Here is a 25459-nt window from a genome sequence, read left to right on the forward strand (position 1 = left end):
CAACCCAGAGTGACTTGCAAAATTACATTAAGGAAAAGAATAGACTCCCACCAGTAAAACAAGGCGAGCAGTTCTCTTCTCTTCTCTTCTCTTCTCTTCTCCCTCTCAAACACACACACACACTTTACACACACACACACAGCTCAAGTCACTAGAGTCTAAAAAACCACTTGTTGACTTTAAGGCCCATATCCAATACAGCTGGCACAACCCCTGGAAAATGCATGCTTTTGAACTGAAGGTTTTCCCCAGTCTCAGAGTATTTGAAGGCGTCCATATCATCTATTTTGTCTTGTCAGGCCAAAAGAGTGCAAAAGCAAGCAAGCAAGAGAGGGCTGAACTCACTTTATAATTACCCACTCTCATGCCTCCACCTGGTAGCCAATGACGACCACCTGTAACTACAAAGCAATTGCCTAGACTGCAATCTAGGAACTCCTGTAGCTCAAAAGCCCACACTAGAATGCACCCCTTTGGGTGACATCCCCAGGCCTGATAAAGTCACTGCTATTATTTTAATTTGACATATAGTCTCTGGTAGAGGCCAGTAAATTTTCTCTCCAGGCCTCCTTCCCATCCCGATATTCTAAAACCTCTGAAGTCTCCACATTCCTCAGAACTTAGCCAGCTCTAAGACACTGGCTTTGGGTATCCAGGCCTCCCCTATTATAATTTAACCTTTTCACTTTCCATTCTCTTGCCTTCTCAAAAAGATTCAATGGTCACCATTGGTTTTTACTACATCAAGCTTAATTTTACTAACTTTCAAGGCCTTTCATAAACGGTAATACCCCACCTGGTCAACCTGATTTCCCACAATTTGGAGTGCTCTAGTCAGGCCCATCACTTCACAGTTCCAGACAGCCACCTTATTCCCAAGGTTTTCCAGAGCTGTATCCTGGAGCAAAGGAGAAAAATATTCCTCTGTACTGATACATCGCATTACAAAAACTTTGTAGTGGTTTTTCAGTAATGAAGACAGTATAGGGTCTTGATTACAAATAAGTTATTTTAAAGTGATTGTTTGAAATGCAAATTAAGGAGACTAGTTTGACTATTTAAACTTAATTCTGGCCAGATGCAGTGGCTTATGCTAGTAATCCTCGCATTTCAAGAGGCTGAGGCAGGAGAATCGCTTGAGCTCAAGAGTTCAAAACCAGTCTGGGAAATATGGTGAGACTCCATCTCTAAGACAAAAATTAGCCAGGCATGGTGGCATACACCTCTAGTCCCAGCTACTTGGGAGGCTGAGACAGGAGGATTGCTTGAGCCCAAGAGGTTGAGACTGCAGTGAGTCATGACCACACCACTGCACTCCAGCCAGGGCAACAGAGCAAGACTCTGTTTCTAAAATTAATTAATAAATTAATTTTAAAAATTTTAATTTAGTATGTTATAAGGTATTTCTTTTTAGATAATAGAATAACCACTAGGTTGTGTTTGTTGTTTGAAATGAGAGCTGGTGGGAATAAATTAAATAACCACAAATCATCTTTAATAAGATTAAAGTTTGGCTCTCAAACTTTAGCTAAAATCAGAATTGCTTGGAGAGCTTGTTAAAATACAAATTGCTGGGCCCCATCCTGAGAGTTTTTGACTCAGTAACTGTGATGGGAACAAGGCATTTTCATTTCTAACAAGTCCTTAGGTGACACTGCAGCTTCTGGTCTGGGGACCACACATTGAGACTCTGACCACATATTGAGACTCACTGACCTAGTATTTACTATGTCCCAGGACATTTTCTACATTATTTCCTTATATTATATCATTTAATACTTACAATAAAAACCTATGAACCTAGAGGTCATTATGTTTAGTGAAATGAGCCAGGCACATACAGAAAAATACCACATTATCTTTTTCATATCTAGATTCTGTAAAATCTGAAGAAGTCAAACTTATAAAAATAGGAAGTAGAATGGTGTTTACAAGAGGGTTTTTTCCGGTGGGGTGAGGTTGACAGGGAAAGGGAAGAGGTTGGTCAACAAGTACAAAGTTTCAGTTAGATAGGATGAATAAGTTCTGATGTTTCACTGCATAGCATGATAACTATAGTTAATAATAATATATTGTATATTTCAAAATAGCTAAAAGAAAGGAGTTTAAATGTTCTTACCACAAAGAAATAATAAATATTGGAGGTGATAGTTATGCTAATTAGCCTTATTTGATTATTCCACAATATATATGTGTATCAAAACATCATATTGTACTCCATAAATACATATAATTATTATTTGTCAATTTAAAAATAAAATAATTTTTAAACTATAAGGTTTGTGTTATTAGTATTTGTATTCTACAGATAAAGAGGTTAAGTAACTTGCCTAGCTAGTAAGTGGTAGACAAAGCACTCAAAACTTAGCAATCAACTCCAGATCCTGCATGCTTCACTCCAAGGATTTAACTATGTATTGATAGGAAAGTGTCCATTTGAAATTGGTAAATGGATTGATTCCCTTTGTAGGCACAATTATGTCCCCAGGGAAAAGGGAGAGGTTACATTAAAGCCAGCATTAAAAGGGCCACATTGCTCCAACCAAAATAGAACAGTTATCTAGAGCAGATCCATGAGGACTAGTCATTGAGGTCTTTCTAAAGAAAATAACCCCAGCTTCCCTCCACTCCTAAGCCCTTTAGAAGGCAACCTCAAGACCTCCAGAATGTAGTGATGAGTGATGATTTAGACAGTTCTGAGGCAGAGAAAACCCTGTACTCAAGGAAAAACTGTATCACACTGACTTCTGATTCCCCCTCCTTGCTTACCCAGACTTCAGTGTTTTTAAGCTTTTTCAGATGATTCCAATGTACAGCAAATTTCATAACCAGTGCTCCAAAGCAATCGCTGGGTCTCCCACCACAGCTTGATTCTTTCTCAGGCAACAGAACTTTGACGAAGTTCATCTCACCAACCTTCTCTGGGTCACTGCGTCTGCTGTAGTCATTAACACAGCCCTTCATCCGGTCTGCACACGCAGTAGGTCTCAATACTCCATACGCCCCTCTCTAACACCTGGAGCCCTGTCTAGGATGTAGTAGGTCTTTGAATCAGAAGATCTATGAACAATTACAAAATTATTACCTGTTCATCGCTGGGAAGACTGACAAAGAGAGTCAAAATATTTATTTTGGAAAAAGTCTGTCTCAATATAGGAAAGTTCTACTTCATATGAAAATACTAAACATATGGCACCCTCCTTTGTTTAAATCATATTTAATATTTTCATACAAGATATTTCCTTATAATAGAGCCTGATTCACATTCAAAAATACTTGTGGAATGCAAGCAGTTTCATCTATTAATGTAACTTCTGGGGCAGCATTTTTTAAATATATACATCATGTATTTTCTGCCTATTTCCAAAAATAAATTTGAAAAAGTACGTAATATCAAGATGCATATGAAACAAAATAGATTAAACAGATATAAAATGATGATTATTAATCATTAGAAAGGTGAGGCCGGGCGCGGTGGCTCACGCCTGTAATCCCAGCACTTCGGGAGGCCGAGGCGGGCAGATCACGAGGTCAGGAGATCGAGACCATCGTGGCTAACACGGTGAAACCCCGTCTTCACTAAAAAATATGAAAAAATTAGCCAGGCGTGGTGGCGGGCGCCTGTAGTCCCAGCTACTCGGGAGGCTGAGGCAGGAGAATGGTGTGAACCTGGAAGGCAGAGCTTGCCATGAGCCGAGATCGCGCCACTGCACTCCAGCCTGGGTGACAGAGCGAGACTCCGTCTCAAAAAAATAAAAAATAAAAAAAAAGGTGAAAGAACAGTGAACTAGAATTCATGGATGAGTGGCTTGCTTTCTGTAACTGAGCACACTAAATTTGGTTCTGAGCTTTGTGGCAGACAATGAAAAATATGGATAAATATTGGATGATACCAATTTAATTATGAAGAGAAAGGGAAAGAAGAAGAGAGAGGGTAGGAAAGAAAGCATGTTTAGAAAATAATATTTTCCTGGGATTAAATTCTGGGCCATTATGACACTTACCCTCATTTGGGAAACACTTGGTCCCATAATAATCAATATGTTTTTCAATGTTAGCTCCAACCTCTAGACTGTCAGTCATGACCTATGATGGATATGCAAACCATGCCTCTGTAAAACAAAAAGAGAGAATGATTGGTTAACTAATTGTCTTTCAATACCACCAAACATCAGCAAATTTCAACCATAATATTTACTGTATATGGCTATAAATTCATGCAGCCAGCTTAACAAAAATTAGTCTTGTCTCAATGTTCCCAACTAAAAACCAGACATGAATTTTCTTGGCCTTGTTTCACAGAAATGACATTTCTCTTGGGTTGGGTTCAACATAACTGTCATCTCTCTGTCTCACCTATCAGACTTCCACTTGTGGTCTAAGTGCACACTCACTCTGTTAATAACCACAGAACATTTACTCACTGCTGATTAAAATCATTTGTCCCCATAGTTGGTGAGGTAGAGTTAGTATTTCCCCTTTTCTGTAGCTCAAAACATTTTTATATCCAAATGTGGGACCTAACATTTGTCTCTAAAACATGTAGTCACTCCAACCTGTTCAAACTTCTTCAGATCCAAAGTCTATAATTCAACATCTTTATTTATTTCTCTTTTATTTATGTCTGTTATCCAAAAAAATCTGCTTAAGAAGTACTTTGCCTCGGTCTTATTTACATAAAGAGATATGATGTCTTTGTTATAGTACATCTATTTTCCATGTTTTTCCACTTTCTAAAAACCCATATATATGGCTGGCAAGAACTTAGTTTTTGTTCATTTGTTTGTTTTTGAGACAGGGTCTCACTCAGTCACCAAGGCTTGAGTGCAGTGGCATGATCACAGCTCACTGAAGCCTCGACTCCTTGGGCTCAAGCGATCCTTCCACCTCAGCCTCCTGAATAGCTGGGATTATAAGCATGCACTACCATAACCAGCTATTTTTTTTTATTTTTTGTAGAGACAGGGTCTTACTATATTACCTAGACTGGTCTCAAACTCCTGGACTCAAGCAATCCTCCTGCTGTGGTCTCCGAAAGTGCTGGGATTACAGGCATGAACCACTGTGCCCAGCCCAGAACCTTGTTTTAAATATACTATGATACTTACTTTTCAAGTCCTACAGATGTAAATAATATAAACTCTACTAGCCTTTGAAATTCCAAACTAAAATAAGTCAGCACATGATCACCATATTAGCCCTATTCTAACAAAATGGTATGTATTGTTGAAGCAATCTTTTCTCACTTAGTAGAGAAAGCCCCAAATATCTATCAGTAAAATCAGCACTATGATTAATTTCATTTTATAAGTAACATAACAGTAGTAATGACAATGCCATGTACAATTTCAGAAGAGACACATCTGAAAGATAATTTTTTGGTAAGGCTCTGGAAGTGGTCTGCTGATAAATATTTAGCAACCAGCATGAATGCCCTGTGTGCTTTTCAAGTGGGTTCCACTTCAGGCATGAACACCACAACAGATGGGAAGGTTAATATATCCCGATGCCACCCATAGCAATTGAGACCTAGTAAGGACCTCAAGAATATGCAGTTGTACTTCCTGTCATACAAATAAAACTAAATCTTTAGGTATTTATATTTGTGTGGGGCGTCCCACTGTACTTTATTGCAGCTAGAACTCACACCTAATCCTTTTAACGTAAAACACTAAAACTTATTTTCATGTTAGGCAACAGAGTACTTTCTTAGCACTCTAAGTGTGGGACATCCATCCTTTGACCCATTCCATGAAAAACATTCCATGGTCAAATACACATATATTATGTTCCTCTCAGATATTTACCACACTCATTAGCTTTGATAAAGAAATGTTTAAAAGCATGAATGCAGCATTTTCTAACTTATTTAACCCTATATCTTTCCACACCCCAACCCCATCCATTAGCATTCCACAGTCCTGCGGAACACACTGAGGAAAATGTTTGTTTCTGAACATTCTTTTCCTCACCTATCCTGGTGCTATCGCTCAGAGCTCTATACTAAATATGTTAAATTCTTCCTCCACTTGATGAACCTTCAAATATCTGAAGATAGCTCTCATATTCCTCTGAAACCCTCCAGAGGCTGGTTGCACATAAGCTGAGAGAAACTATCATCAGACCAAACAGGCACCCTACAGAATGGGAGAAAATTTTTGCAATCTACCTGTCTGACAAAGATCTAATATCTAGAATCTACGAGGAACTTAAACAAATTTACAAGAAAAAAACGAATAATGCCATCAAAAAGTGGGCAAAGGACATGAACAGACACTTCTCAGAAAAAGACATTTATGTGCCCAGCAAACATGAAAAACAGCTCAACATCACTGATCACTAGAGAAATGCAAATCAAAACCACAACGAGATACCATCTCATGCCATTCAGAATGGCGATTATTAAAAAGTCAAGAAACAAAAGTGCTGGCAAGGCTGTGGAAAAATAGGAACACTTTTACACCGTTGTTGGGAATATAAATTTTTTCAGTCATTGTGGGAGACAGTGCGGTGATGCCTAAAGGATCTAGAACAAGAAATATCATTTGACCCAGCAATCCCCTTACTAGGTATATACCCAAAGGAATATAAACCATTCTATTATAAACATACATGCACGCATATCTTCATTGCAGCACTATTCACAATAGCAAAGACATGGTATCAACCCAAACGTCCATCAATGAGAGACTGGTTAAAGAAAATGTGGTACATACACACCATGGAATACTATGCAGCCATAAAAAAGAATGAGATCATGTCCTTTGCAGGGATTTGGATAAAGCTAGAAGCCATTATACTCAGCAAACTCACACAGGAACAGAAAACCAAACACCACATATTCTCACTCATAAGTGGGAGTTGAACAATGAGAACACATGGACACAGGGAGAGTAACAACACACACCAGGGCGTGTCGAGGGGAGGGAGAGCATCAGGATAAATGGCTAATGCATGCAGGGCTTAATACCTAGGTGATGTGTTGATAGGTGCCATAAACCACCATGGCACACGTTTACCTATGTAACAAACCTGCACGTCCTGCACATGTATCCCGGAACTTAAAATAAGAAAAAGTAGGTGGGAACCCTAATGGCTTTGGAGGCACTGACAATCTGTAAGTCCATGGATCTTTCTGGCACACACACCCAGAGACATTTATGAAGGATGTTAAGCAAAGAGAAATCTACAGTGTCAGCTGGAGGTCCTCCAACCGAGTAACACTGAAAAACCCAGCAATCCTGAAAGTGTGGGGATAATTTTAGCAGTTGTTTCACCAGACTAATTAATTGCTTCTGAAAGAAAAATTTTTAAACAAAGCATCAATTACCTTTCCCCGCTCTGAAGACCCAAAACAAAAAGAGAAAGGAAACGGAACCCTGATTACTATTCAGGTTGGGTTGAACACTTCTAAATGTTGTTTAATGAAGAGGAATATTTCAAAGAGGGGCAAACTGGTCAACTCCAAAAACCTTTTATTCAGTATTAATGAAAAGGAACAATGAATTGTACGGTATAAGCATTTAAGCAGTCTTTTTCTCAGCTAAATAGAAATGTGTTTGAAAAAAAGATCTCTGCCAGGGTTTTCTTTTGTCTTTATAGATTTTTGCCCTAGCTGCTCTGGGGGAAAAAAATTCTAAAACCATAGGTGTCTTTGCTACTTTTTCAAAAGGACAGAGCACGAGAGTTAAAACAAACAAACAAAATGACATGAGCAAATAAAGGGAATGTTTAGATAGGAAATATAACTTGGAATTACAAATGGACACTCTTCAGACCTGTGCAAGGTTTTCACAAAGCTCTTGATGAATTAGTTCTATAGGTAACATAATTCAAATTACTTGAGGTAGGGCGTACAATAATAAAACTCTTGAAATCACTGTGCATCTGAAGGAAAGATCTTTCCATTTGAGAAAATAACAAGAATTACAGGTGAACAATGAAGAAAAACCATTCAGAATTCTTTTAGGCATTAACCGGCAGCAAACTAAATAAAATTAAATATTTAATGAAATCAGCCTAAATCCAACCAATGCAAGCAGGAAATTGCCAAGATGGCTTTTGAACTTAATCCTTAACTCTCGGTCATTCACCCAGGGATATTGCTAATGCTGTGACAAGTGAAGCCGACGAAGGACTAACTTCTGGGGCAACTCAAAACTCATGCATACTCAAAGCTACAATACTGTATCAAATAAGTTTTAACCAATCCTAGGCTGCATTGGCTACAGAAAGGTTTTCAAGTTGACTAATGCCATGTAGTGGCTTTATGCTGTGAATTATTAGTATAGAAAGGACTGGCTTTTTTACGTTGTGCTTTGGAACAAATAAAATAAAATAGAAATAGAAAAACAAAACAAATGAGTAAAAATTCCTCCTACCCAACCCAAAAACTCAATGTGAAAAAGGTCAGGGAAGAGCAGTCATTAATAGCCCATCATATTAAACTCTCACATGATGTCTCCCCATGGATTAATGAAATAGCCTCTTCAAAGGGACTCCTTGCCAACACTCCAACTCACCGCAATCCATCTTCTACAGCACAGCCAATGTAAGCTTACAAATCTGATCGAAATTACTTCCTTGCCTAAAGACTTTCATTGCCTTCCCGCTGCCTAGGAGGAAAGAACTAACTTACTGGTTTAGCATTAAAGCCCTTCCCAACTTCCCCTTGCCCCACATCTCTAGCTGCATCACTTGCCATGCCTTCCCTTATCCCTAGCTCCAGCATTCATCCAAAGCCCCATGCACAGTACATTTTCTATTCTATGTCTCCTACCTGAGCCTTTGCATCAGCCTTTTTCTTCTTAGATTGCCCTGCTTCCAACCCAACTTCTGGGAAAGTACTCATTGATCAAAACTCTGCTCCAGTATCATGGTTTCTATGGAACTTTTTGCAGCTCTCCTGGGCCAAATTAATTGCTTCCTTCCTCATGCTTCCAGGGCACTCTTATTCTAAATAAATAATAATAGATGAAAATCATTAAGCACTTAACTATATGCCAGGCATAGTTCTAAGCACTTTTATTCATTTAATTAATTCTTGTTTAATCCTCACAACAACCCCATGAGGCTAGGACTATTATTATTATCCCCATTTTTAAAATGAGAAAACTGAGGCACAAAAAGTCAAAATGTCTTGGATAGGGTCATATAGCCAGTAAGTGGCAGACACAAGATTCTGACACAGGCAGCCTGGTTCTGAAGCATTCATTCTTTACCACACCACATTGCTTTGCATCAGTCTGTTCCCCTAACAAACAGACTGAGAGGCTCCTGGAATCAAGTTGAAAGGGAGTCCAGGGCTTGGATTGGCCAAAGAGTTTCTTAGAGGCAGGAGTCACCTGAGGGAGCCACAAAATCAGGAAAATAAGCAGGGCCAAGAATTGAGAGGGAAGGTCAATCAAGCAACCAAAAATGGTAAGAGTTCATAAGTGCCCCAAATCAAGGGACAAGTGCAGATGTCAGAAGCGGCTGTGCAGTCAAGGATAAGAGAGCCAGGGACCAGGCTGTTTCCAGAAGCAGGAAATGTTTTTATTCTGGACCAGGATCATTGAACTTGGCACTAGCCTAACCAGTAAGGCCTGCTGCCAGGCAGATCCTTTGGCCCACCCAGCCAAGGCATCTGGGTGGGTCCAGGGCATCTGTGTTGGTCCAGGGTGTGAGAGGCTGGTGGGCCCCGTGGCCACCTGCTGAGCTGAAAATCCCAGATCACCCCTCTTCTCTTGAGCAGGTTTAGTGGTACAGGAGAGGCACCTCCGCTCCTACCAGGAGGGTGATACCGGCAGCCTGAGAACTTCCCCTAAATCCCCACCGAGGTCAGCACTTACACTTGCCCTGGAAAGCCTAGTTGCAGATTGGCCCAATGCAGCCCCAGCCGGCTTTACTCCCTTCAGCCACCTTGGCAGCAGAGCACAGAAACAGGATGTGAACCCTGAAAGTCCCATGACCTGCCAATCAACAAAAGGCCAGGTTAAAATTCCACTGCCATTACCACAACTGCCTCTCATCTGAAAGTTCCACCTACTTGCTGGGAAGACAAACTGCAGGACCCATCACAACTATTGATATCTTTGTACAGTGCTCAGCTGGCTTTTACATGCAAGCACCAACCACTGGCCTGTAGAGTAAACTGCTCAACCCAATATAATTACTCCTGAAAGAATTGCATAGCATTGGGAGATGAGATGAGCCTCCTGAGATCTCTCTTTTCCCATCTCTGTAAGAGATAGTGAGCCTGACCACACATACATCACCCCACCACTACAACGTACAAGCTACTAGAATTTGAGAAAATACACCAAGACTATCTATAACCAAGGAATTCATGCAGAGCCTTGGCCCTCTAAAAGCACACAGACACAAAGCCTAAGAATCCTACCCAACATATACAACAGTCACCTCTCAGGAGGGAAAGAAGAAAAATCCTACCCAAATGAAAATAACCAAAAATAAGAGGTGACAGCTTCTACAGATGAGAAGAAACTAACATAAGAGCTCCAGCACCATGAAGAAACAGAATGTTGTGACATTCCCAAAGGACCACACTAGCTCTCTAACAATAGATTCTTTTTCAAGGATCCATTTCAAAGTTTTCATTTGGAAAACATTGAAATGACAGATAAGGAATTCTCAATATGGATTATAAGGAAGTTCAATGAGATCCAAGAGAAAGTTGAAAACAACACAAAGAAACCAAAAAAAAAAACAATTCAAGAGATGAAAAATTAGATAGTTATATTTTTAAAAACCAACCAGAATTTCTGGAAATGAAAAATTCACTGAAAGAATTTCAAAACACAGTTGAGACCTTTAACAACAGACTAGACCAAGCAGAAGAAAAGAATTTCAGGGCTTGAAGAGCAGTCTTTCTAATTACTTCAGTAAGACAAAAACAAATAAAAAAGAATTTAAAAAAAAATGAACAAAGCCTTTGAGAAATACAAGATAATGTAAAGTGACCAACCCGATGATTTTATAGGTATTCTTGAGGGAGAAAAAAGTAAGAAGTTTGGAAAACGTATTTGAAGAAATGGTTCAGGAAAATTTCCCTGATCTTGCTAGAGATACAGACATCGAGATACAAGAAATCCAAATCACATCTGGAAAATACTATACAAGCTGAACATCACCAGGACATATAGTCATCAGACTACCCAAGGTCAATGTAAAAGAGCAAATCAAAGGCAAATAGACAGAACATACCAAAACCTCTGGGATACAGCAAAAGCAGTGCTAAGAGGGAAGTTTATAACATTAAATGCCTACATCAAAAAGATAGAAAGATCTTGAGTTAACAACTTAATGTCACACCTCAAGGAACTAGAAAAACAAGAACAAACCAAACCCAAAGTTAGCAGCAGAAAATAAATAACAAAGATCAGAGCAGAACTGAGATTGAGAAAAAAAGTGATATAAAGGATCAATGGAACAAAAAGTTGGTTTTTTGAAAGGATAAGCAAAATTGATAAACCACTAGCTATCTTAACCAAAAAAAATGCATTTTCAAATAAGCACCATCAGAAATGACAAGGTGACATTATAACTGATACCATAGAAATATAAAATATCATCAGAGATTACTATGGACATCTCTATGCACACAAACTAGGATACCTAGAGGAAAGAAATAAATTCCTGGGAATATAAAACAACTCCAGATTGAACGAGGCAGAAAGAGAAATTCTGAACAGACCAACAATAAGTAAAATTGAATGAGTAATTTGAAAAAAAATTTTTAAACCTTTAAACAACAAAAAGCCCAGGACTAGACAGATTCACAGCAGAATTTTACCATTCAAGGGGGAGCTAGTAGCAATCTTACTGAAACTATTCCAAATACTCAGGGAGGAGGGATTCCTTCCTAAGTCATTCTATGAAACCAGTGTCACTCTGATACGCAAATCAGGCGAGAATACAACAAAAAAAGAAAACTATAGACCAATATCTCTGACGAATATAGGTGCAAAAATCCTCAACAAAATACTAGCAAACTGAATCCAATAGCACATCAAAAAGATAATTCATCATGATCAAGTGGGTTTTATTATGGGATGCAAGGATGGTTCAATATTCACAAATTAATAAATGTTATTCACCACATAAACAGAATTAAAAACACAAACCATATGATCATCTTAATAGATGCAGAAAAAGCATTTGACAAAATTCCACATCCCTTTATGATAAAAAAAACCCTCAACAAATCAGGATCTGAGGGAACATTCCTCAATGTAATAAGAGCCATATATGACAAACCATAGCCAACATCATACTGAAAGGGAGAACTTGAAAGTATTAACCCTAAAAACTGGAACAAGGCCAGGCATGGTGGCTCACGCCTGTAATCTCAGCACTTTGGGAGGCCGAGGTGGACAGATCACAAGGTCATGATATTGAGACCATCCTGACTAACACAGCGAAACCCCATCTCTACAAAAATACAAAAAATTAGCTGGGCATGGTGACACACACCTGTAGTCCCAGCTACTCAGGAAGCTGAGGCAGTAGAATTGCTTGAACCCGGGAGGCAGAGGTTGCAGTGAGCCAAGATGGCACCATTGCACTCTAGCCTGGGTGATAGAGAGAGATTCCATCTCAAAAACACAAAAATAAAAAAATAAAAAAATAAAAAATAAAATAACCTGGAACAAGACAAGGATGTCCATTCTCACCACACTCCTATTCAACATAGTACTGGAAGTTCCCACCAAAGCAACCAGGCAAGAGAAAGAAATAACAGCCATTCAAATTGAAAAAGAAGACCAGGCTGGGCGCGGTGGCTCACACCTGTAATCCCAGCACTTTGGGAGGCCGAGGCAGGCGGATCACAAGGTCAGGAGATCGAGACCATCCTGGCTAACATGGTGAAACCCCGTCTCTACTAAAAATACAAAAAATTAGCCGGGCGTGGTGGCGGGCACCTGTAGTCCCAGCTACTTAGGAGGCTGAGGCAGGGGAATGGCGTTAACCCGGGAAGCGGAGCTTGCAGTGAGCCGAGATTGCACCACGGCACCACAGCCTGGGCGACAGCACAAGACTCCATCTCAAAAAAAAAAAAAAGAAGACCAAATTATCTCTGTTCATTGAAGATATGATATTATACATAGGAAACTCTATAGACTCCTCCAAAAGATTCCTAGACTTGATAAATTACTTCAATAAAGTATCGGGATACAAAATCAATGTACAAAACTCAGTAACATTTCTATACACCAACAACATTCAAGCTTAAAGACAAATCAAGAACTCAATCCAATTTACAATAGTCACACAATAAAAAATACTAGGAATACATTTAACCAAGGAGATGAAAGATCTCTACAAAACACTGATAAAGTAAATCATAGATGACACAAACTAATAGAAAACATTCCATGCTCATGGATTGGAAGAATCAATATTGTTAAAATGAACATATTGCCCAAAGCAGTCTACAGAATCAACACAATTTCTATCAAAGTATCAATGTTATTCTTCACAAAATTAAAAAAAAACAACCATTTAAAGTTTGTATGGACCCAAAAAGGAGTCCAAATAGCCAAAGCAATCCTAAGCAAAAAGAACAAATCCAGAGGCATCACATTGCCTAACTTCAAATTATATCACAAGGCTACAGTAACTAAAACAGCACATTACTGGTACAAAAAGAGACACATACTGATCAATGGAACAGAATAGAAAACCCCAAAGTAAAGCCACATACCTACAGCCAATTGATCTTAATAACATTGACAAAAATAAACAATAGAAAAGGACACCTTATTCAATAAATGGTGCTAGGGAAATTGGGTAGCCATATGCAGAAGAATAAAACAACTCCTACCTCTCACCATATACCAAAATTAACTAAAGATGGATTAAAGACCTAAATGTAAGACCTGAAACTAAAAATTCCTAGAAGAAAACTTAGGAAAAACTCTTCTGGACATTGGTCTAGGCAAAGAATTTATGAATCAGACCACAAAAGCAAATGCAACAAAACAAAAATAGATTAATGGGATTTAATTAACCTAAAAAGCTTCTTCACAGCAAAAGAAATAATCAAGAGAGTAAACAGACAACCTATAGAATGAGAGAAAATATCTGCAAGTTATGCCTCTGAAAAAGGACAAATATCCAGAATCTAAAAAAAAAACGTAAACAACTCAAGACAAAAACACATAATCCCATTAAAAAGCGGCCAAAAGACATGAACAGACATTTCTCAAAAGAAAATATACAAACAGCCAACAAACATATGAAAAAGTGCTCAACATCTGTAATCATCAGAGAAATGCAAATTAAAATCACAATGAAATACCATCTCACACCAATCAGAATGGCTGTTTTTTAGTTGGTTTTTATTTTTTTAATTTTCATTTTAGTTTCAGAGGTACATGTGCAGGTTTGTTACATAGGTAAATCGCATATCACAGGGGTTTGATGTACAGATAATTTCCCCACCCAAGTAATAAGCATAATACCCAATAGGTATTTTTTTGATCCTCATCCTCCTTTCCTCCTTTCCTCATCCTCCTCCACCCTCAGTTTCCCAGTGTCTGTTGTTCCCTTCTTTGTGTCCTTATGTACTCAGTGTTTAGCTCTCACTTTAAGAACATGTGGTATTTGGTTTTCTGTTTCTATGTTAGTTCACTTAGGAAAATGGCCTCCAGCTCCATTCATATTGCTGCAAAGGACATAATTTTGTCCCTTTTTTTGGCTGTGTAGTACAGAATGTCTATTAAAACATCAAAAAACAGTAGATGTTGGCAAGGATGCAGAGAAAAGGGAACGCTTACACATTGTTGGTGGGAATGTAAATTAGCACAACCGCTATTAAAAATAGTATGCAGATTTCTGAAAGAACTAATAAATAGAACTACTATTTGACCCAGCAATCCCCTACTGGGCACCTACCCAAAGGAAAAAAAAATCATTATACAAAAAAGACACCTGCGCTTGTATGTTTATCTCAGCACTATCCACAATAAGCAAGTTATGGAATAAACCCAAGTGTCCATCAACAGTTGATTAGATAAAGAAAATACGGTGTATGTACTTCATGAAATACTATACAGCCATTTAAAATATGAAATCATGTTCTTTGCAGCAAAATGGGTGGAGCACAAGGCATTTTTCTAACAAAAATAACTCAAAAATAGAAAACCACCTACCACATGTTCTCATTTATAAGTGGGGGCTAAACAATGGGTACATATGGACATAAAGGTGGAAATAATAAATACTGGGAACTCCAAAGAGGGGAGAGTGGCAAGGGGGGTGAGGGTTAAAAATTCCCTATTGGGTACAATGTTTACTATTTGAGTAATGGGTTCACTGGAAGCCCAAACCTCATCATTATGCAATATATTCATGTAACAATCCTTCCCATGTATCCCCTGAATCTAAAATTTTAATTTTAATTTTTAAAAATTATTATTCAATTTGTGTTTCTATAGCTGAGCTCAAACAAGTTCTCTTTGTTTGAAAAGGTATAAATAAATTTAGTTGTGGATGTGCTTCAAACTTCTTCTCATAGAGTTGGGTTCCACAAGTTGGGCTGTTTTACTCCCTAACGTTAGATTGTGAAGGTCAAACATTAAGATGGTCCTAACTCAGATAAACCTAGCTGAATAGCACACCCCCAAAATAATAAAACCAGGACTGAAGTCTTTTGTTTACAAAACAAAGACTACTGACTCATAACTAATATCAGCTTACTTGTCATTTGTTCATACCTTGTTTTTCATTTCAGGTCAAAACACACTGAAATTTACTCAATACTAAAGGTCTTCCCCTGATGCCCCAGTCTTTGCAAGGTTGCTTTTTTCTCCAGAGATTTAACTTGCAATGCTCTGACTTCACAATTTTTCAACTTTATGGTGGTGCAAAACCTATATGCATTGAGTACACTACTCAATTTACCACCATGGGGCTATGTCTCGATAAGCCCATCGTGGAAGCATCTGTATTCAAATCCCTATTTTACAAATGAAGAAATCAAGGCACAGAAACATTAACAAACTTTTCAAGTTGACACACTCATAAGATGCAAAATTTTGAATTGATACCAGGTCTGACTGCCTCAGACTGTGGTACTCACCAAATATTCTGTGTGCTACCCTGCATCTTCCAGCCTCCATGCACTTAGACTGAGGTCATGTGCCCGAGAGCAAAACAAGGAGCAAATTACAATGATGTGTGTGCCTTTTCTGAGCTGAGGCATTTAAAAGCAGTAACTCTCAAAGCCATGAGTTGAGATGGTACAGTCTTCAAATACAGAGCCTGAATCCATGAGACACCATGTGGAAGAGGGTTACTGTGAGGAATCACGAGATGTGCATTAGACTTTCTGAAAGCAAGAAACAAACCTTTGTTATGTTAATCCCCTAACACTCCAGAGATTTTCTGGGTTTGTTGCTGTTCTTGTTGTTGTTGTTGTTGTTGTTGTTGTTGTTGTTGCCGCCACAGCATATTCTTACATTACCCTAACACAGACCCCAAAACCTGTATCCTCAACCCTAAAACTCTAACTTCTTCCAACTTGTCTTTTCAGAGTACTTATCTAATGCAAGGCAGAGAAAAAGAGATGAGGAAATAAATATATCAAACGCTATCATTTTCTTCAACAGGGATGTGGGAATAAAATATTTGTGAAGGAGTCACATGAATACCAGGAGGAGATCATGAGTAACTTTACAAGACACCACAACAGAACTGGTATCATGAGGGAGTCCACAGGTTGGCTTGGAGCAAGAGGAGAAGTGGATGAAATGCACATAGGCTGTGGCATTATTCTACTCCAACAAAATCCTTCTTCTTCTTGCTACCCACACCAAATTTACACTTTTGATAAAACTTTAATAAATTTTCTGCTATGCTGAAGATTGTCATACACTGGAATACAAGATTCCATAACAAAGAAAGATTTTAAAGACCCACAGAATGGCTTATAGATGCAGAACAGATTCTATCATCTATTCTAGGAAGTTTCTATCTACTCTTGGTGGAACAAAGCATGAACTTCTTTCTCTCAATTCATTTACATTTAGGCATCCTCCTCTCCATTGTCTTTCCCATGCATTATACAAAAGAAAAGATACACTCTCCTTCCGGTAATATTAAACTTGGAAATAATAAATGTGCTTACCTTCCTCCCAGCAATTTCTCCCTGAATTTACACTACTCATGCAAAATTCAAACATATGTACATATAAGTTCATGGCAGCATAATTTATAATAGTGAAAAACTGGAAGCAATTGAAATGTTCATTAACAAAAGACTGGACATATTAGTTATGGTATTTACCTTAAAAAATATTTTATGGTTCATAAAAATGATTTGGTAGCTCTAGATTTATTGACATGCAAACACACCCATGCCAGGTTTGTGAGTAAAAATGTGCATTATAAAAATATCTGTAGTGTAATCCTATTTATAAAAAACTGGGAAGGAGTGGCCAAGATGGCCAACTAGATGCAGCTCTCATGGAGAGGAATGGAAGGGGTGAGTAAATACAATACCTACAACTGAAACATCCAGGTACTTGTATTGGGACTAATCAAGAAAACAACTTGACCCATGGAGAATGAAGAAAAGCAAGACAGGACAACAGCACCTCCGGGAGCAATACAGAGCCAAGGGAAACTCCCTGACCCGGGGAAGTAGTGAGTAAATATTGGACCCAGGGAAACCATGCTTCTTCCACAGATCTTTGAAACCCTTGGGTCAAGAGACCTTGTGCACCTACTCCACCAGGACCTTCAGTCAGATAGATATGTGGAGTCTCAGCAAAGCAGCCATCCAGGCACACATGGAGACCCTAGAGCCTTAGATATTTGGGCTATCTGGCAAAAGTAGCTGAAGCTCCAGCAATGTGGGAGGCTAGACCCCTGTAAATACCCCTAAGAAAGAGGCTGAATCCAGGGGGTTGAGCAGTGACAAGCTGCAGGTCAGACTTCCATGGCACTTCATAAGATAAGACCCACTGGCTTGGAATTCCAGCCAGCCACCAGTAGCAGGATTGCACCTCCCTAAGAAGGAGCTCCCAGGGGAGGGGCAGGCCACTATCTTTGCTGTTTGGGTGCCTTAGCCATTCCAGCCTTCAGGCTTCAGAGAGCCTGAGCTGACCAGAGTGGAAAGTATCCCCCAGCACAGCACAGCTGCTCTATCAAAACATGGCCAGACTGCTGCTTTAAGCAGGTGCCCAATCCCATTTCTCCTCGCTGGGCAGGACCTCCCAAATGGGGCCTCCAGCCATCCCACTTGTACTCTCCAGCCAACAGAGATTTAAATTCTCCCTGAGACTGCACCCCCAAAGGGAGGGGCAGGACACCATCTTTGCTGTTTGGGTAACTTAGCTGATCCAGGCTTTGGGCTTTGGAGAGTCCTAGCCAACTGGGGCCAGAAGAGATCCCCCAGCACAGCACAGCTGCTCTACCAAAATGTGGCCAGACTGCTTCATTAAGTAGGCCTCTGATTCTACTCCTTCTCACTGGGTGGGACCTCCCAACTGGGGCCTCCATCCACCCCCTGGTCAGTGTTCTCCTGCTGACAAAGATTTGTAACCTCCCTGGGATTGATCCCCCAGAGGGAGGGGCAGGCCACCATCTTTGCTGTTTGGGCAATTTAGCCCTTCCAGCAACAAGCTTGTACCTCTCTGGAACAAAGCTCCCAGAGGGAGGGACAGGCTGCCATCTTTGCTGTTTCAAAACCTTCACTGGTTATACCTCTGGGTACTGGAAAATTCAAGGTGACTAGCAACTCGAGTGGGCCCCAAGCATACCACAGCAGCCCTACGGAAAAGTGCCCAGACTGTTAGGTGAATGCCCATTCCCATATGCCACCTTTGGACTAACAAAGGAGCAAAGACCCTAAGTGCCTTATCCACACCTCCAAAACGCTGCAGTCAACCCAAGGAGAGACCAGTCCATCTCCCATGGGTCCCACATACCACCACTGCTCATCACCAGACAGGGAATCCCTGGCTTAGGTCCACAGGACAGACACTGCATCCTGAGCTGATTGCACTGAGCAATTGCTGACCTTCATCTTTCTGGAGTGGAGCCCCTAGGAGATATACAAATGAACCTAGACCACACTACTACTAAGATCCCTTCCTCTGCTGCCTCCTAGTCAGAGAAAGAAAATAAACACTGAGATCACCCCAGAGCTGCAGTGGGCAGCCAGGAGTGCCAAGTCATGATCTACAGCCAGCACTCAAGGGGGAAAGGAACCCATGCTTTCAGAGTATTGAGAGGGAACATGGCTGCAACTATGTGGAAACATAGGGAAGCCACACAACCAAGCAAGAGTCTACCAACTGACAAAGAAGCCTGAGTACTACCTGCTGGATCACACCCCAAAGCTTCAAAACCACAAATATCTCACTAATATACCCCCTCTCTGAAACCAGAGACAAGAAAGCACCTTCAAATAAAGACCCTGCACAAAGCCTAGGCCCAGTGAAAACAAGCAGAAAAGAAGTCTACTGACTGTATTCAATCTACACTGCAGGTAAAGGAACACCCACACACAGATATGAGAAAGAACCAATGCAAGAATTCCAGTAACTCAAATGGCCAGAGTGTCATATGTCCTCCAAATGACCACACCAGCTCTCCAGCAAGTGTTCTTAAGCAGGCTGAGGTTGGAATGACATACAAAGATTTCAGAATATGGATAGGAACGAAGGTCAACAAGATTCAGTAGGATGGCAAAACTCAATCTAAGGAAAAGAAGAATCACAATAAAGTGATACAGGAGCTGAAGGATAAAACAGCCAGTATAAAAAAAGAAGCTAACAGGTCTGAAAGAGCAGAATAACACAATATAAGAATTTCACAATGCAATCACAAGTATTAACAGCAGAATAAACCAAGCTGAGGAAAGAATCTCAGAACTTGAAGACTGGTTCCCTGAAATGAGACAATCAGACAAAAATAAAGAAAAAGTAATAAAAACCAATGAACAAAACCTTCTAGAAGCATGGGATATGTAAAGAGGCCAAATCTATGAACATTGGCATCCCTGAAATGGAGGGTAAGAAATCAAACAACTTAGAAAAAATGCAAGGCTGGTTCAACACACGCAAATCAATAAATGTAATCCAGCATATAAACAGAACCAAAGACAAAAACCACATGATTATCTTAATAGATGCAGAAAAGGCCTTTGACAAAATTCAACAACCCTTCATGCTAAAAACTCTCAGTAAATTAGGTATTGATGGGACATATCTCAAAATAATAAGAGCTATTTATGACAAACCCATAGCCAGTATCATACTGAATGAGCAAAAACTGGAAGCATTCCCTTTGAAAACTGGCTCAAGACAGGGATGCCCTCTCTCACCATTCTTATTCAACATAGTGTTGGAAGTTCTGGCCTGGGCAACCAGGCAGCAGAAAGAAATAAAGGGTATTCAATGAGGAAAAGAGGAAGTCAAATTGTCCTTGTTTGCAGATGACTTGATTGTATATCTAGGAAATCCCATCATCTCAGCCCAAAATCTCCTTAAGCTGATAGGCAACTTCAGCAAAGTCTCAGGATACAAAATCAATGTGCAAAAATCACAAGCATTCTTATATACCAATAACAGACAAACAGAGAGCCAAATCATGAGTGAACTCCCATTCACCATTGCTTCAAAGAGAATAAAATACCTAGGAATCCAACTTACAAGGGATGTGAAAGACCTCTTCAAGGAGAACTACAAACCACTGCCCAACGAACTAAAAGAGGACACAAACAAATGGAAGAACATTCCATGCTCATGGATAGGAAGAATCAGTATCGTGAAAATGGCCATACTGCCCAAGGTAATTTATAGATTCAATGCCATCCCCATTAAGCTACCAATGACTTTCTCCACAAAATTTGGAGAAAACTACTTTAAAGTTCATATGGAACCAAAAAAGAGCCTGCATTGCCAAGTTAATCCTAAGCCAAAAGAACAAAGCTGGAGGCATCATGCTACCTGACTTCAAACTATACTACAGGACAGCATGGTACTGGTACCAAAACAGAGATATAGACCAATGGAACAGAACAGAGCACTCAGAAATAATACCACACATCAACAACCATCTGATCTTTGACAAACGTGACAAAAACAAGAAATGGGGAAAGGATTCCCTATTTAATAAATGGTGCTGGGAAAACTGGCTAGCCATACGTAGAAAACTGAAACTGGATCCCTTCCTTACACCTTATACAAAAATCAATTCAAGATGGATTAAAGACTTAAATGTTAGACCTAAAACCATACAAACTCTAGAAGAAAACCTAGGCGATACCATTCAGGACATAGGCATGGGCAAGGACTTCATGTCTAAAACACCAAAAGCAATAGCAATAAAAGCCAAAATTGACAAATGGGATCTAATTAAACTAAAGAGCTTCTGCACAGCAAAAGAAACTACCATCAGAGTGAACAGGCAACCTACAAAATGGGAGAAAATTTTTGCAATCACTCATCTGACAAAGGGCTAATATCCAGAATCTACAAAGAACCCAAACAAATTTACAAGAAAAAAACAAACAACCCTGTCAAAAAGTGGGCAAAGGATATGAACAGACATTTCTTAAAAGAAGACATTTATGCAGCCAACAGACACATGAAAAAATGCTCATCATCACTGGCCATCAGAGAAATGCAAATCAAAACCACATTGAGATACCATCTCACACCAGTTAGAATGGCGATCATTAAAAAGTCAGGAAACAACAGATGCTGGAGAGGATGTGGAGAAATAGGAACAGTTTTACACTGTTGGTGGGACTATAAACTAGTTCAACCATTGTGGAAGACAGTGTGGCGATTCCTCAAGGATCTAGAACTAGAAATACCATTTGACCCAGCCATCCCATTACTGGGTATATACTCAAAGTATCATAAATCATGCTGCTATAAAGACACATGCACATCGATGTTTATTGAGGCACTATTCACATTAGCAAAGTCTTGGAACCAACCCAAATGTCTATCAGTGATAGACTGGATTAAGAAAATGTGGCACATATACACCATGGAATACTATGCAGTCATAAAAAAGGATGAGTTCATGTCCTTTATAGGGACATGGATGAAGCTGGAAACCATCATTCTCAGCAAACTACTGCAAGGACAAAAAACCAAACACCGCATGTTCTCACTCATAGGTGGGACTTGAACAATGAGAACACTTGGACATAGGAAGGGGAACATCTCACACCAGGGCCTGTCATGGGGTGGGGGGAATGAGAAGGGATAGCATTAGGAGATATACCTAATGTAAATGACAAGTTAATGGGTGCAGCACACCAACATGGCACATGTATACACATGTAACAAACCTGCACATTGTGCACATGTACCCTAGAAGTTAAAGTATAATAAAACAAACAAATAAAAAAAGAAAACATATTTCAGAATATCATTAGTGAAAACTTCTCCAACCTTGCTGGAGAGGCCAACAGTCAAATTCAAGAAATATGAAGAACTTCTGCAAGATTCTACACAAGAAGATCATCCCCAAGACAAATGATCTTCATATTTTCCAAGGTCAAAATGAAAGAAAAAATGTTAAAGGGAGCTAGAGAGAAAGGGTAGGTCACCTGTAAAGAGAACCCCATCAGGCTAACAGCAGACCTCTCAGCTGAAATCCTACAAGCCAGAAGAGACTGGGGGCCTATAATCAATGTTCCTTAAGAAAAAAATCTCCAATCAAGAATATTATATCCAGCCAAACTAAGCTTCCCTAAATGAAGGAGAAATAAGACCCCTTTCAGATAAGCAAATGTTGAGGGAATTTATTACCACAAGACCTGCCTTACAAGAAATCTTGAAAGGAGTACAAAATATGGAAAGGAAACAAAATATGGAAAGGAAAGGAAAGCTAACACAAAAACACACTTAAACACACAGACTAGTGTCACTTTAAAGCAACCACACAAGTAAGCCAGCATAATAACCAGCTAACAGCACAATGACAGGATCAAATCCACACATATCAATACTAAATGCCCCACTTAAATAGCACAGAGTAACAAGATGGATAAAAAAGCAAGACCAAATGGTATGCTGTCTTCAAGAGACTCATCTCACATGTAATTACACTCATAGGCTCAGAATAAAGGGATAGAGGAAAATCTACCAAGCAAATGGAAAACAGAAAAAAAGCAGGTGATATGGTTTGGCTCTGTGTCCCCACCCAAATCTCATCTCGAAATGTAATCCCCCATAATCCCCATGTGTCTAGGGAGGTACCTGGTGTGAGCTGATTGGATCATGGGGTCAGTTTCCCCCATGCTGATAGTGGGTAAGTTCTCATGAGATCTGATGGTTTTATAAGTGTTTGACAGTTCCTCCTTCACACACTCACTCTCTTTCTCTCCTGCCATCTTGTGAAGAAGGTGCCTGCTTCCACTTCCACCATGATTGTAAGTTTCCTGATGACTCCCAAGCCATGTGGAACTGTGATTCGATTAAACCTCTTTCCTCTATAATCTACCCAGTCTTAGGGAAGTTCTTTATAGCAGTGTGAAAGCATAATAATGGGTTGAAATCTTAATTTCAAACAAAACAGATTCCAAACTAAGATCAGAAAATATGAGAAGGCCATTACATAATGGTGAAGGGTTCAATTCAACAAGTAGACCTAACTATGCTAAATATATATGCACCTAACACAGGAACATCCAGATTCATAAAGCAAGTTCTTAGAGACCTACAAAGAGACACAGACTCCCACGCAATAATGGCAGGAGACTTTAATACTCTACTGAGAGTATTAGACTAATCATTAAGGTAGAAAATTAACAAAGATATTCAGAACCAAAATTCAACATTGGACCAAATGGATCTGAGAGACCTATACAGAACTCTCCACCCAACAGAATATACATTCTTCTCATTGCCATATGGCACATACTCTAAAATTGACCACATAATTGGATATAAAAAAAATCCTCAACAAATGTAAAAGGACCAAAATCATACTAAACACACTCTCAGACCACAGTGCAATAAAAATAATCAAAAGAAGTAAAGACTATGATAATAGCTCAAAGCCATGTAATTACATGGAAATTAAACATGACGTTCCTGAATGACTTTTGGGTAGATAATGAAATTAATGCAGAAATCAAGAAGTTCTTTGAAACTAATGAGAACAAAGACACACATACCAGAATCTCTGGGACACAGCTAAGACAGTGTTTAGAGGGAAATTTATAGCACTAAATACCGATATCAAAAAGTTAGAGAGATCTCAAATTAACAACCTAACTTCCCAAATGAAAGAATTAGAGAAGCGAAAACAAATCAACCCCAAAGCTAGCAGAAGATACGAAATAACAAAAATCAGAGCTCAACTGAAAGAAACTGAGACATAAAATAACATTCAAAAGATCAATAAATCCAGGAGTTGGTTTTTTGAAAAAATTAATAAAGTAGATAGGCCACTAGCTAGATCAATAAAAAAGAAAAGAGAAAAGATCCAAATAAACACAATTAGAAATGATGAAGGGAATGTTACTACTGACCCCACAGAAATAAAAACAACCATGTATTAGTCTGTTTTCACGCTGCTATAAAGAACTGTCTGAGACTGGGTAATTTATAGAGAAAAGAGATTTAATTGACTCACAGTTCCACATGGCTGGGGAGGCCTCAGGAAACTTAAAGTCATGGTGAAAATGGAAGCAAACACATCTTTTTTCACATGGTGGCAAGAGAGACAATGAGAGCCAAGTGAAAGGGGAAGTCTCTTATAAAACCATCATATATCATGAGAACTTATTCACTATCATGAGAACAGTATGGGGGAGACTGCCCCATGATTCAGTTATCTCCACCCAGTCCTGCCCTTGACACGTGGGGATTATTATGGTTCAAGATGAGATTTTGGGTGGTGACACAGCCAAACCACGTCAAACCACTGGAAACTGCTACGAACACCTCTACACACACAAACTAGAAGACCTAGAAGAGATGGACAAATTTCTGGACACACACACCCTCCCAAGACTGAGCCAGGAAGAAATGGATTTCCTGAACAGAACCAATAACGAGCTCCAAAATTGAATCAGTAATAAATAGCCTACCAACAAAAAAAAACCCATGACCTGATGGGTTTACAGTCACATTCTACCAGATGTACAAAGAAGAGATGGTACCATTCTTACAGAAATTATTCCAAAGAATTAAGGAGGAGGGACTCCTCCTCAACTCATTCTATGAGGCAAACATCATCCAAATAACAAAACCTTACAAAGACACAAGAAAAAAGGAAAACTTCAGGTCAATATCCCTGTTGAACATTGATACAAAAATCCTCAACAAATTACTGGCAAACTGAATTCAGCAGCACATCAAAAAGCTAATCCACTATGATCAAGTAGGCTTCATCCCCAGATGCAAGGTTGGTTCAACATACACACATTAATAAATGCAATTAATCACATAGACAGAACTAGAGACAAAAACCACATAAT

General features: G+C 39.3%; 1 long non-coding RNA gene across 1 annotated transcript; it reads right to left on the reverse strand.

Moving 5' to 3' along the window:
* Positions 1–795: 795 nt before the first annotated feature.
* Positions 796–9189, reverse strand: LOC117979826 (uncharacterized). Its single transcript, XR_008625026.2, has 4 exons — positions 8780–9189; positions 4005–4112; positions 2770–3060; positions 796–898 (listed from the first exon to the last, which is right to left on the reverse strand). It is a non-coding gene; the product is annotated as an uncharacterized LOC117979826 (long non-coding RNA).
* Between the last annotated feature and the right edge of the window lie 16270 nt (positions 9190–25459).

The sequence above is a fragment of the Pan paniscus genome, chromosome 2 (genome assembly GCF_029289425.2).
Source record: "Pan paniscus chromosome 2, NHGRI_mPanPan1-v2.0_pri, whole genome shotgun sequence".
Lineage (NCBI taxonomy): Eukaryota > Metazoa > Chordata > Mammalia > Primates > Hominidae > Pan > Pan paniscus.